We start from the raw sequence: 13,309 nt of genomic DNA on the forward strand, positions 1-13,309 counted from the left end.
TTAAAGTTTACAACAATTTCCTTCAACCTGTTGCTCTTTAAGGAAACACAGCTGGGTTCAGGTCCAGGCTCTGGATTAGTTTCAGGGTTATGTCCAGCTGAGCCTGGTACGCCCCACAGCTCTGGGCTTTAAAACAACACACACAGAGGTATGAGTGTGAATAATGATGGAGCAGTGATGTGAGTGCTGAGCTGTGACATGGAGAAGAGTCATGGACAGTTAGAGATGGTCATCTCACCTCTGAGCTTTGGTCTGGCTCTCATGTTCCCCACACAGAGTGCTTTTAGAGGGAGGGACTCCCTCCTCTCTGTCCTCACACTGATCCATGCTGCTCAGTTCACATCAGCTCACACACACTTTCTACCTTCACCTGCAGAGGAAACACAAATCATTCATGTGCACATCAACTGAAATCCTCCTTTCATCATGTGTGCTGTCCAAATATCTGCTGAATGCAGTCAGACAGCAGTGTGAGGCAGAGGAAGCTGCCATCAGCTGCTCTACTTCCACTATCTGTCCACTAGATGGAGCCATCAAGTACACATGATGCATTCACTGACACACACTGATTCACTGTGACTGGAAGTTTAAGTACATTAAGCCTCCACTCATCTACATTGTGCTTACAACCCACTGCCCCCCATCTCCCACCCCCATCAACCTCCTGGGGCCAGGAATGACTGGAACTGAATTGGAAACGGGCGTAATCAAACATAAATCTGTTATTCTTATCCATAGGTGTTAAACTCTGGCCCGCGGGCCAGATTTGGCCCGCAGCCTAATTACATTTGGCCCGCGAAGCCAATAAAAAATTATTATTAGAGCTGGCCTACTGGTATTATACAGCTAATATATATATTGTTTAGTATTAAGCTTTGCTTGTTCCATATTCAGTTTTTCAGCAAAACTTGTTTGAGTCCATAAGAAAAGATTCATTCTTAAATCTGGAGGAAGATTTTTTTTTTTCAGTAAATATTAACGTTAGCCCGCGACCTTGTTCCAGTTTTGAATTTTGGCCCACTGTGTATTTGAGTTTGACACCCCTGTTCTTATCCAACCTGTCTGCCTGGACACAGTCTGCTGACCGATCATGGAGCCTATGATTCGCTTGGACAACAACTTCATGAATGTGGAAATGAAACTGAGTGTCAGCTGAGTGTCGAGCAGAAGAGGAGTCAGAGAAAAGTGACAGAGCTGCTGACTTTACAAAGAAAGCTAAAACCATGTTGAAGAGATTAAACAGATAATACAATCTAACAACAACAACACAGCTGCTGCAGACAAAACACATGTATGAGTGTGTGACAGGAAAAGCACTGAACAGAAGTTTACTATTAAAAATGCAGCATGTTGTAAAAAGTTTGGTCAGTGAGACTGAAAAATGGCTGCATGAGTTACTATTGTGAACAAACCCCTATAAGAACCCTGATATTACCTGAATAAGATCACATCCTGATAGTGCAGACCTTCCCATATGGAAAAGAAATAGTAAAAACTTATATGTGATTTACTCATGAAAGTGGCCACTTTCTCATTAACCATTACTACATTGTTTTAGTAAGTATCCAAAACATACAAGTTTCATTATATAATTTTTCAAGGGATCTTATACCTATTTTCACTCTTGTACGCTTTTCATACAAGTTTCACACAAGACAGATACAAACTTTATAAGATTTATATATATCTTTTCCGTATGGGTAGGTAAGAGATACGGTCCAACTGGAATATAAACCTTTGGTGTGTTTAATCCAGTCAGTCTCTGAGTAACTCCACTCCTCTGCTTTCTGTTGGAAGAGACACAAAAGTTTGTAGCACGATCCTTTTCCTCAGAGGCCTGTGTTGAATTTATATTACATCTATGATAAAAAATAATTCACAAAGTCTGCTCTGTCCTCCTGTCCTCCCTGCAGTCTCTGTGAGCTCTGCAGAGTGATTTTAAAGACCTCAGAGTTTCTCCAACACCGTGGTCAAGTGTGAGCCACGCCTGCCACCCGTTATCTGCCAAGCTTGCGCTTCAACGCTACGTTTTACGGTAGTGCTGCTTCTTATCCCTTTTTGCTGATCACACACATAACAACACACATGATCTTCAGGAAGTTAACAGAAAAAAAGCTCCAAGTGTCATTTGTTTTCACTCAAGTTGAAGAAGAAGAAGACGAAGAAGAAGAAGAAGAAGAAGAAGAAGAAGAAGAAGAATCCTTTAATTGTCCCACAAGGGGAAATTTGGTTGTAACAGCAGCCAAAAAGACACATATACAAACAAACAGGACACAGAACAGAAACATACACAATTTTTCTTCCATATTTACATTAAGGACAATGGTTACTAAATACAGAGAGTACTGTACAGTTATTAAATTAAATAAAAATAACTACAAGTAAGAGGCAAACCAGGTTGTAGTGCGAATCAGTTAATTAACTTATTGCAGTTACAGCGCAGATGTAAACATCTGTGTTTGTTGGGAGCAGTTCTGATTGTACAGTCTGACAGCTGCAGGGAGGAAGGACCTGCAGAAACACTCCTTCATGCATCTAGGATGCAGCAGTCTGTCACTGAAGCAGCTCTGCAGTTCAGCAACATTTACATGCATGTGGGGGAGACTGTGTCCATCAGAGATGTTATTTTGGCCAGAGTCCTTCTGTCTCCCACCACATGCACTGGGTCCAGGGTGCATCCCAGAACAGAGCTGGCCTTCCTGATGAGTTTAAGTTGTCTTTTCTTCTTAATTTTTCTGGTAATGCTTCTTCATTCATGATTCATTCAAATCTAAACTAACTTCAAAAAATGTAAAATATTTCTGAAAATCATCTTTTATAGTTGAAATTCAGTTGTCATTTGGCTCAGCTGCTCTTTCATGCATCCATAGTTTCACCTCAAACTGCTGCTTGAGACACGAGAAATTAAAGAACAACTCTGTTCAAACGGAGAAACTTTGAAGGAACTCAATAATGTCATTTAAATGGTTTCAGGTAGGTGTATGAAGGTTCTGTATTAAATCATATATGGTAGTTGACACCCACACTGCATAATTCGTCATTTCTAATCAATTTCAACATCAAATATCATAACATTGCATCAACATGCATAAAAATGTTTCTTGATAGCTGACCTAAAAGTGTCTGTGCATTCTTCCTCTGGGTTACCTTCTCTATATACTGTGGCTCAGGTGGTAGAGCAGATCAGCTGCTGATTGGAAGGTTGGTGGTTCGATCCTTGGCTTCCCCAGCCTGCATGCCCAATATCCTTGGGCAAGATACTAACCCCAAGTTGTTGCACTTGCACTTGTCTTTAGAAGTGCTTGTATGAATGAGGCCTGTTGTATAGAGCACTTTGAAAACTCCAGGAGAGTAGAAAAGCACTATACAAGAATCAGTCCATTTACTACATGTCCGCAAAGTTTCATCTCCAACCACTGCAATATTATTTGTAGCTCAGTAGGTAGAGTGGTTGCCCCATGATCGGAAGGTCGGGGGTTCGATTCCCCTTAACAGCTACCCTGAGGTACCCCTGAGCAAGGTACCGTCCCTACACACTGCTCCCCGGGCGCCCAATGGCTGCCCACTGCTTCACTGAGTGAATGGGTTAAATGCAGAGAGCAATTTCCCCACGGGGCTCAATAAAGTACAATAATGTACAATAATGTACAATAATGTTAGGATCGCTGTTCCCTCCGGGTACTCCGGCTTCCTCCCACCGTCCAAAGACATGCAGCTTGTGGGGATAGGTTAATTGGATGGTTGTCTGTTCCTGTGTGTTGGCCCTGCGACAGACTGGCGACCCGTCCAGGGTTTACCCTGCCTCTCGCCCTATGACATCTGGGATAGGCTCCAGCGCCCCTGAGAAGCGGAAGTGAATGGATGGATGGAGGATTGCTGTTTTTTTTCCTCAGGGTTTTGTGATGCCTTTTTGTTTTTGAGAGTCTTTTGTGTTTTAGTTTGGCTCTTTGTATATAAGGATGGTTAATAGTTTGCTTTAGGATTTACTATATCCCATGTACCCTGTTTTCATATTGTAGTTTGTCTTCTTGGTTTTGTAACACTAAATATCTGCTTTTGTGATCCCTTTCTGTACTTCAGTTATGTCCCTTTGTCTGTCTTGTCTCTCTGTTTGTCTGTCATTGTCTGATTTCCCCATCTGTCATGTTTCCCATTCACTTTCTGTTTTCTACATGTCTGCGTATGTCTCTGTGTATCATTTCCTCTTTTTTATCGTCTCGTGTCTTGTGAACTTAGCTTTGAGTTTTACTTCCCCCATTTAGTTAATGATTTGTTCCCCTCAGTGTCTCAGTCTCGTCTGCATTTATCTATCTCATGTTCCCCTGTTCAGTCTGTTCTCCTCTATGTAATTTAAGCCTTGTTCTCCATGTTCTCCTGTTTTATTGTTTTAACTGTTGCTTCCTGGGACGATTGTAGTTTTCTCCTGCATTATGTCTCTCACCCGTTGCCTCTCGTCTCATTATCCAGTGTGTATTTATTGTCCCCGTCTTCTTGTGTACATTGTGCTTTCCTTGCTCTGTGTTCCCAAGGTTTTGGGGGCGGTGGTGTGGGATTGATTAAGGAAATGGCTGAGTTAATAGGAATGACCAAAATGAGAAAAATAAATCGATCTTCAATAAGAGAAAGGATTCTAAGAAGGAATATTTTTGATGGATCAGAATTATATAATGAAATATGAACAAAATCTTTTGTTAATCATTGTTTATTAACTGAACCTTGTTGAATTTGAGTAGAACTGTTTTTTAATTTGGCAGAAACACGGCAGCAGTTTGAAATGAAACTATCCAGGCTGTAGAGTAGACGAGCAAAGTCAAGAATCCACTGAGATTTTCATGACAACAACTAAGAAGGATTTCTTAAATGAATTGTTGATACGCTGTTATAATAATCCACTGAGCTTATTGAATTTGGGGAGAAATGTCCTTTAATGTGCAATCACACAGTGGGCTGAGATGAAACTGCACACAGTGTGGGTGTCCCAGAAGGGAAATCAGTTAGAAATTTAGTGTCAGCTAGTAAGCAAGAATTTAAAAAATATTTTTACAGATATCAAATTTGTTCTGTTATATAAAACTGTAATTTATACAAGTCAGGTGGATCATCAACGATCATCAATCAGTGCAGTACCAGCAAAATTCAGACAGACACACAAACACACACATGCACAATTTTGCTGTCTTAACACAGTATCATAAATCTAATTAGAATATGCTATAGTCCTTTAAATACCAATTTAATATATTTCAAAAATATATTACAGCTTTTTTCAGTCTGTTGAACAAAAATCCCCAAAGAAGAAGAAGCACTACCATAAAACTTTGTGTAAAAGTGCAAGAAAGTTTAAGAGGCTTACAAATGACGGCTCACATAACTGCGGTGTTACAAGTCAACCTCGTTCATATCTGTCATCATGAACAATGCTATGGTTTGTGCTGGAGCGAAGCTGCACACAGCTGATATTATCAGAAAAAATACATACTGATTCGATTACCTTCACACGCAGATTCACACAAAGACGACCAGCTGCATCAGCGAAGTTTAGAAGACAGACAGTGAAACTTAAAAAAGGAAACAGACAGATTTGTGGGAATGCTGGGGCTGGGGAACATCAGTAATTAGAAACACAAAATGTTTCTAAGCATTTGTAAATGTTTGTTGGAGGGTTTAGAGGAGCTGAATCATTTTGTGTGAAAGTTAAAGTCAAACACACTCTTAGTAGAGAGAGACTGTGTCTGCAGATCAAACAGGTCTCACTGTGATGTCCCTTTAGTCAGACTCTGTCTCTGCTACATTAATGACTGAAAGTTGTCACGTTCTTATTTAGTTAATACTCTTTAAACCAGGTATACACTTTTAGTTTAATACATTATAGATTCTCTGATGAAGAAATACGGTATATATATGTAACCTGATGAAGCGGTATCTAAAATGTTTTTATGTTTGACATACCAAGACTGTTTCACACTGCAGGAGTTGCAGATGATAAAACAAAGACTGTAAAGCTAAGCAGTTTGTTTGCTGTTTATCACTGCCTGTCCATTAGTCAAATTAATATTACTTTTATCAAAAATAATTTCCCGTCTGTATTTGGTCTTCCTCCATAGTCGCCATAGTCACATTATTGTGTTTTGTTGATGTTTCCCTCCTTGTGATTCATTCAGTGTCCCCATGTCGGTCCCTGTGTGTCGAGCCGTGTCTCTTAGTTTGTATCCTGTTTTAATTGGACAGTCTCGTGTCCTGTGTTCAGTGTGTTCAGTTTTGCTTTCTCATCACATCTAATTTGTCCCTGCTGTGTCCTCATGTGTTTCCACGTCCCTTATCATCCCTCTGTGTATATATTGTGTGACTTTCCTTTTGTTCATTGTCCCTACATTGTTTAGTTTCACTTTAGCCATGGCATCATTATGTTCATTTCAGTCAGCTGTTCCCCCGTGTGTTTCCACTTCCCCTGATCACCTCCTGTCTGTATTTAAGTCCTCTGTCTTTCTTTATTCAGTGTCAGGTCGTCTGCGTTGCCTCCCTTCAGGTCTTATCACAGTTGATTCAAAGTTATCACAGTTTTGTCACAGTCAGTTAGTTTTCCTAGTTTGGTTTCAGTTTAGTTTTTGCCACTGCTCATGATGCTTTCATTTTGTATTCACGTTTATGGCCTAAATAAACGGCTTGCCTTTTTTTTTCAAAACCCAGTTCTGCCTCCTTCCCTGTCTGCACTTGGGTCCACTTCATCATAACACTGGTGTACCCCACCATGACAGTTATGTCCAAGTTTCCCATGTTCCCAGTGTTTAGTTTCCCCACTTTAGTCTTGGTTAGGTTTCCTTTAGTTTGCTCCTGCCTTTTGTTTTGTTTTGCTCACCAGCCTTGAATAAACCGTTTGCTTTTGGTTAAACCTTTGTTTCCACGCGTCTGCTTCTGGGTCCACACTTCAACCTCCACATAGTCCACAGCCCACACTGTGGCTGGGGTCAGGTCACAGAGTTTTGGACTTTAACTGGCATTTTATGCAAGATTTCATTTTTTTCCTGGAATTTACTTCCCATGTTTTGCTGGCTGTGTGTTATGACTCTGGAAATTATTCTAAAAAATATTGATTTGTCATTGTTTCATGACCAGATCCTACAGACTCTTTACAGTCATTATGGGATGGTTTTACAGGTGGGGGACACTGATATTTTTCCTCCTCATACCAGTGTCACTACTGGTATGAGAAGAGACCAGTAACCTGTACTTGTATCTGACAAAACAATCAGAAACAGATTTTATAAGGGTGGCCTGAGGGCCTGATGTCCTCTAGCAGGCCCTGTACTCACTGACTGGAACCATGCATGATTGACATTTGCCATAGAATACCAGAATTATCAGGCCACCACTGGCAGACTGTGTTTTTCACCCTGAACACATATGACAGATATGAAAGGGTCCAGAGAAGTTGTAACATCGTTCTGCGTGGCCAGTTTGATAGTGGGCCAGTAATGACCCAAGAGGCATATCAGTGGAGGGAGGCACAGACATCTATGGGCTGGCAGCATCACCCTGACTGCAATTAGGCATCAGGATGAAGTTTCTGGACCTCTGGACTGATTACCAAACTCTACGCTGGTGCAGTGGTTGCTCCTCCTGCTGCAAGACAATGACACCAAACACACCTCCAGGCTGTGTGAGGGCTGTTTGACCAAGAAGGAGCGTGATGGAGTGCTGACCAGATGGTCTGGCCTCCACAGTCACCTGACCTAAACCCAGTGGAGATGGTTTGGGATGAGATGGAGCTCAGAGTGAAGGCAAAGGACCAACAAGTGCTCAGCATCTCTGGGAGCTCCTTCAAGACTGTTGGAAACCATTTCAGGTGATGACCTCATGAAGCTCATGGAGAGAACGCCAAGAGTGAGCAAAGCAGGAATCAAAGCAAACATTAAATTTTAGTAAGCTCTTTGGGATCCACTAAGGTTTTTGAAATTCCGTCATATTTTGTTTGAGATATCTTTTTTCTCTGCTGATCAAACTGGAGAGTCTCACTGTAATGTGCCGGCGAGTCACACTCAATTTTATTTTTAGTTTGGAAACTGAACAGACTTTCAGTAAAAATAATGATTCAGCAATGTACAATGTTGGGAACTAATACATTTATAACTATTTTCTAAAGGATCATTTAATGCCACTACAGGCAAGCTAAAGTCTAGCTATCCTTTCATAATTCCCACAGCAAAAGTAAGGTGACAGGTGACCACAATGTGGCAACAAGACTGAATTAAGACTGGAAACCTGCACCATCATCTCATCCATCCTCTCAGTTTGCGAAGTAGACCTACACCATTGTCTCAAAGGTATACTCTTCTGTTGGATAATTTGTTGGTTTGTTTAAAACCGACAGAGGAAGCTGTACAAACACATCACATGTCAGTTGTCAGCAGAAGTGTAGAGAGGACAAAATGTAAGCGCTGAGAACTTCAGAATCTGAGATTTGTCCAGATTTATAGAGGAACAGATCAGATTTATTTTGTTTATATCATGTTCAGTCTTTCAAAATTAGAAAAGGCAGAATTTGTGTTGTTCAAACACACTGATTCCAGAAAAAGACACAAATGTGAAATTGCCTAGCTAACACTTACAGAGCTACATGATGATAATTATATGTGAAGACATCTGCTTTTTTAAAATATAGCTCCATGCTTGCATTTACATCTGTGACCATCGGAGGGCAGTAAGCACTCATTAGTCTGTTCCTCTTTACTGATGTCAGTGTTTCTGTCAGTTTAATAATATCTGTGTTCAAATATGTTTCAAATAAGTTCAGTATTCCAACATTGAAATGAACTTCATCATCTCAGCTGAACTGATTTTCAGAGAAACACTGCATACTGATGTCTGTGAAGCTTTGACAGAAAAACAGTTTAAAACATCAAGTGATTGAATCCATGAATCTAAAAATGTGTTTCTGAGTGAAAGAGACAGACGTGTACAGACTGAACTGTCTGTTCAACAATCAGAGTGTTAAAGGACACTAACATGACACTCTTTAAACTAAACTACACACAGACACACTGAGGAACCACATGAGACTGTAAATCCAGGATAAAGAGGTCCAGTGAATGTGGTGTGGAAGGTGTGGAGGTGGATCAGAGAGTCAGAGGAGACTCTGTAGAAGGACAGAGTGCCAGCAGGACAGTCCACACACACTGCTGCTCTGTTAGAGACAGAGGAAGAGGAGGAGGAGGAGGAGATGGATGTTTCTCTGTTATTGTGCCACACAGAGGAATAATGATCAGAGCACAAAAGACTCCAGGACTGATCATTTTCACCAAACACACACTCATCACTCCTTCCTTTCCTTCTGATTCCTCTGTAACTCACTGATATCTAAGCCCTCCTCGTCCACTCGACCTCCCAGTAACAGCGACCAGTCAGACCATCTCTACACAGCAGCTGTTCACAAACATCAAACCTGTCTGGATGATCAGGATGTGACTGAAGCTCCTCCACATGTGTCACCTTCCTGTTGTTGTCAGACAGTTGGAGCTTTGTGTTCACTGTGTTTGTGTCGATTGTGAGTTGACAGGAATCTGATGGAGAGAACAAACACAATCCAGCTGCAGTTATTGATCCATCATCTGTTCATTGATTGACCCTTGCACCCTTGTCAGCATGCACACATGGACATTACATGGCTCTCACACACACTGTTACACACTGATAAAGGAACAGTCCAACATTTTGACACATAAATGTTTCAACTTCAAAAGAGCAAAACTCATAATCACATCACATTTAATCTCCTTTATTAAGCACGATGTCCAGGGAGCATTGACATGTGCCACAGTCAAGGTCCAACACACTGTGACATTCATGCTGTCAGGGAGTGGCTGCATATTAAATGTAAAGACTGGGACTGGCTACAAAACTGATTCAGTACAGGTAGAGTGCAGCAGCCAGTGCATCACATATTTGGAGCTAATGCAGCGGTCATCACACCACATACTGCTTTCTATGTAAAGGAGCCTTCATTCTCAGATTAGGGCTGTTTGTGACCATAAAGTCTGTCTCACAAGGGCAGCCACTGGTCCAGGCGAGGATGCCTCCACAGTGGGATGTCTGAGGGTGCAGACATGGGTGAAGTTAGGACCAGGTGCCAGTGGACCTGTGGACCTCTGGAGATAGGAGTTATTGTTTCACTCCACCAAAAGCAGGAGAGAAAGATGTTTATTAATAATCCTTCTAATTAATAAATGCTCTGTAGAGCAAATTTGTTCAAGGTAAACAAACATAAAATATGGAAACAGCATCAACCAATCACAATGCTGCACTCTTGCAGGAGGAGGTTGTGATTTGATGCATGTGATGAATATATTTATTTCTTATTCTCCTAACAGGAAAATTATCCTTTATTTTTGTATATTTATACTAACATAAGTGCATTTAAAGGCTCGTCATCTTGATTTATTTATTCAGAAATGATGTCAAACAATAATACAGGGAAACCCTGAATTAAATGACACAATTCTTGGTCATTGATGGTTACAGCTAACAGTGTCTCTGGGACCACTTTGGACAGCATTTGACTGAAGTGCTGTTTGGCTGCAGGGCCACCATGAAGGCTCTTTCTGGAGCTCTCAGTGCTGCAACACATATCCTGCAGTGCAGGCTGCAGGGTACCAGGACCAGTGGTTGTTAATGCTACATCCACTTTACAGTCAAAAACACCCACTAGTCTGGGCCTAACACCCAACCAGTGACCCGGTTTCCTCCACCAGCTCCATCCCTTTGTTTCTTAATCTCTTCTTTCTGTTGGAATGATTATTTCTTATTATAATTTGAATTTCAAGGTTGATCGACCAAAGTTAATTCACTTTGACTGCATTCTATTTTTCTGTTGTTTTCTACTAACTATTATCACAAAGTCCAGAAGATCAATTTGATATTTTAGCACAAACACGTTTCAGTAGTAAACGCTCAGAAGCAGCAAACTAGCAGTGCAAAATAGCCCATTTTAGTAGGCGGCCAGTTAAGTTGAGTGACCTAGTAATCCATTTACTTTTACTAATATGTTTTTCTAAGCTGGGGAAACAACTTCCCCCTAATTCTAGTTTATGCTGGGCCAGGCTAAACATGTCCTGGACATGGTCTCTGCACACAGATAAAGCTTAAAATAAATAAAGAGAGTGAAAATGTCAGTTCCTTTCCAGAGATCAGTTTGAACAGGCTGCACCGTTGTTGCTGACAGAGATTTTGTCCTTTGAGACCACATACAGACATCTACTGTTTAAGTTAGAGCAGAATGGAAAAATGTTCCTATATGTGTGATTGTTCAAATAACACTGGTTTCCAGCGTTAAGTAATCAGACAGAGCCAGTTTCCTCATCTATCAGACACTGTTTGTGGCTGTAACGGCCATCTACATTCCTCAGAGTGTCCAGTCTTAGCTGCTCAAGCATCTTCACTGCTGCCTCTCCTGGGTTATTGTAGCTCAGGTCCAGCTCTTTCAGATGGGAAGAACTGGAGCTAAAAGCTGAGACCAGAGACTTGCAACCTTCCTCTGTGACCAGGCAGCCTGACAGCCTGCAGACATGACAAATACTCTTAGAGAAGAGAATGCAAACAGGAAATCGCAGCCAAAAATCATTAAGAAATGGCATGACTGAAACAGGAGTTTAAAATGGCCATTAGTCAATCTAAACCTTAGATTGTAAACCTCTAAACCTTATATACTGAACATTTCAAGAACGCTGACCTGAGTGTTTCCAGTTCACAATATGGACTTTTCAGTCCAGAAGACAAAACTTTCACTCCAGAGTCCTTCAGGTCATTGTTACTCAGGTCAAGCTGTCTCAAACTAGAGGGCTGGGAGCTGAGTAGTGAAGGCAGAGTTTCACAGCTTCTCTCTTAGAGATTACAGACACTCAATCTGAAGAGACAATAATGAGAAAAATAACAATGTTAAACTTTCTGGTCTGAACCTTTGAAAAATACATGATCTAGATAAAATATCATCTCTATAGAGGTTAAATCATGTGGAGGGTTAATTAATCATCAATAATTAATCGATGAATCATCATTAAATAATTTATTAAATGTCATTAATGGATTAAGTTCAAAATACTTATTAAATATATACATACATCATTGATTTAATGCCAAATAATTTCTTTTCCAACATTTACAATAAATTAATTAAAAATTTAATGATTTTTAAATAAATGTAATTAATCAATTAATAACACATTTAATTAATTATTTAAGAATCTATTTATTTAATTCATTTGGGCCCTTCTAGCCCTGCAGCTGTGCATGTGCTTACATATCCACTGGTATGTGTCCTACAGGTATTCTCACAGCAGTGCTGCTGAACATTAAATGACCAGCAGATGTCAGTTCTTCATAATAAGCAGTTAAACTTTGTGTGATCTGCCTTTGGGTGAAGCAACAAAGCCAGAAAAATTGGACACATTCACAGAGCTTTACCACACCATCACTAGACAACAATGGAATTATTTTAACTAAAAACAAATAATCAGAAAGTCTTCTGCCTGGTCTCGTACCTCTGTGTTTCTGTAACATGAATAATGAGCAGGGGTCGGCAACCCAGGAAGAGTGTCAGCAGAGCACATGTGGAACTGAACCATTCGCTTGTCTTAATTATCTGATGTTTATATGTGTTACACTTTTTTAATCTTTAATTTTAAATTGAAACTAACATTTAAAAGCATTTGGTACAATGTGGAAAGAGGAAGAGTATTTCCAGCAGGAGCAGAAACGTCTGACTCAGCATGACGATGCTGTTGGTGGATACTGAAGAGCTCAGCCTGTCAAGACAGGATTAGGTTATCGTTTTCAAAAATGTTTATTCAATTATATTCTGAGGCCAGTTATCTGGTATAATCTTTGGAAGTCTATTAAAATAAAAATAAAATCAGATGTGTGGTCTTTTGGTTGTTTTTGTTTTGTTCAATAAGCAGATGTTGGTGTTTCAGCAATGCAGTAACTTAAGTTTAAAAGGCTTGTTAGAACCTATGAAACACATCATTCAGACTTGTGGACATTAGAAGACGACTAATAATCATCATGAATAAGACTAAAGGCAGGAAGGTGTCCTTTATAACTAATAATATTAATAACTAATAATATTAATATCATAGTCTGTCTGCAGCTGAGACAATACAAACTCAAACTGTGGGGAGAAGATTATATCACTTCAGTTTAAATTGACCTTAAATGCCACATTTTCACAGACTTCTTTATTTACAGCATTTTTTACGTGCTGTATAGATTATACAGTTAGGTCCATAAATATCTGGACAGAGAGAACTTAGTTTCTGAT

The 13,309-nt window shown here is 40.1% G+C and overlaps 1 pseudogene; it reads right to left on the minus strand.

Annotated features, from left to right (window-relative positions):
* Positions 1-9,018: 9,018 nt before the first annotated feature.
* LOC146577636 (protein NLRC3-like) overlaps positions 9,019-13,309 on the minus strand; it is a 177,435-nt pseudogene continuing 173,144 nt past the window's right edge.

The sequence above is a fragment of the Mchenga conophoros genome, linkage group LG3, assembly GCF_057382185.1.
Source record: "Mchenga conophoros isolate Kocher_MC1m ecotype Shallow Benthic linkage group LG3, M_conophoros_male_GT1.1, whole genome shotgun sequence".
Taxonomy (NCBI): Eukaryota; Metazoa; Chordata; class Actinopteri; order Cichliformes; family Cichlidae; genus Mchenga; species Mchenga conophoros.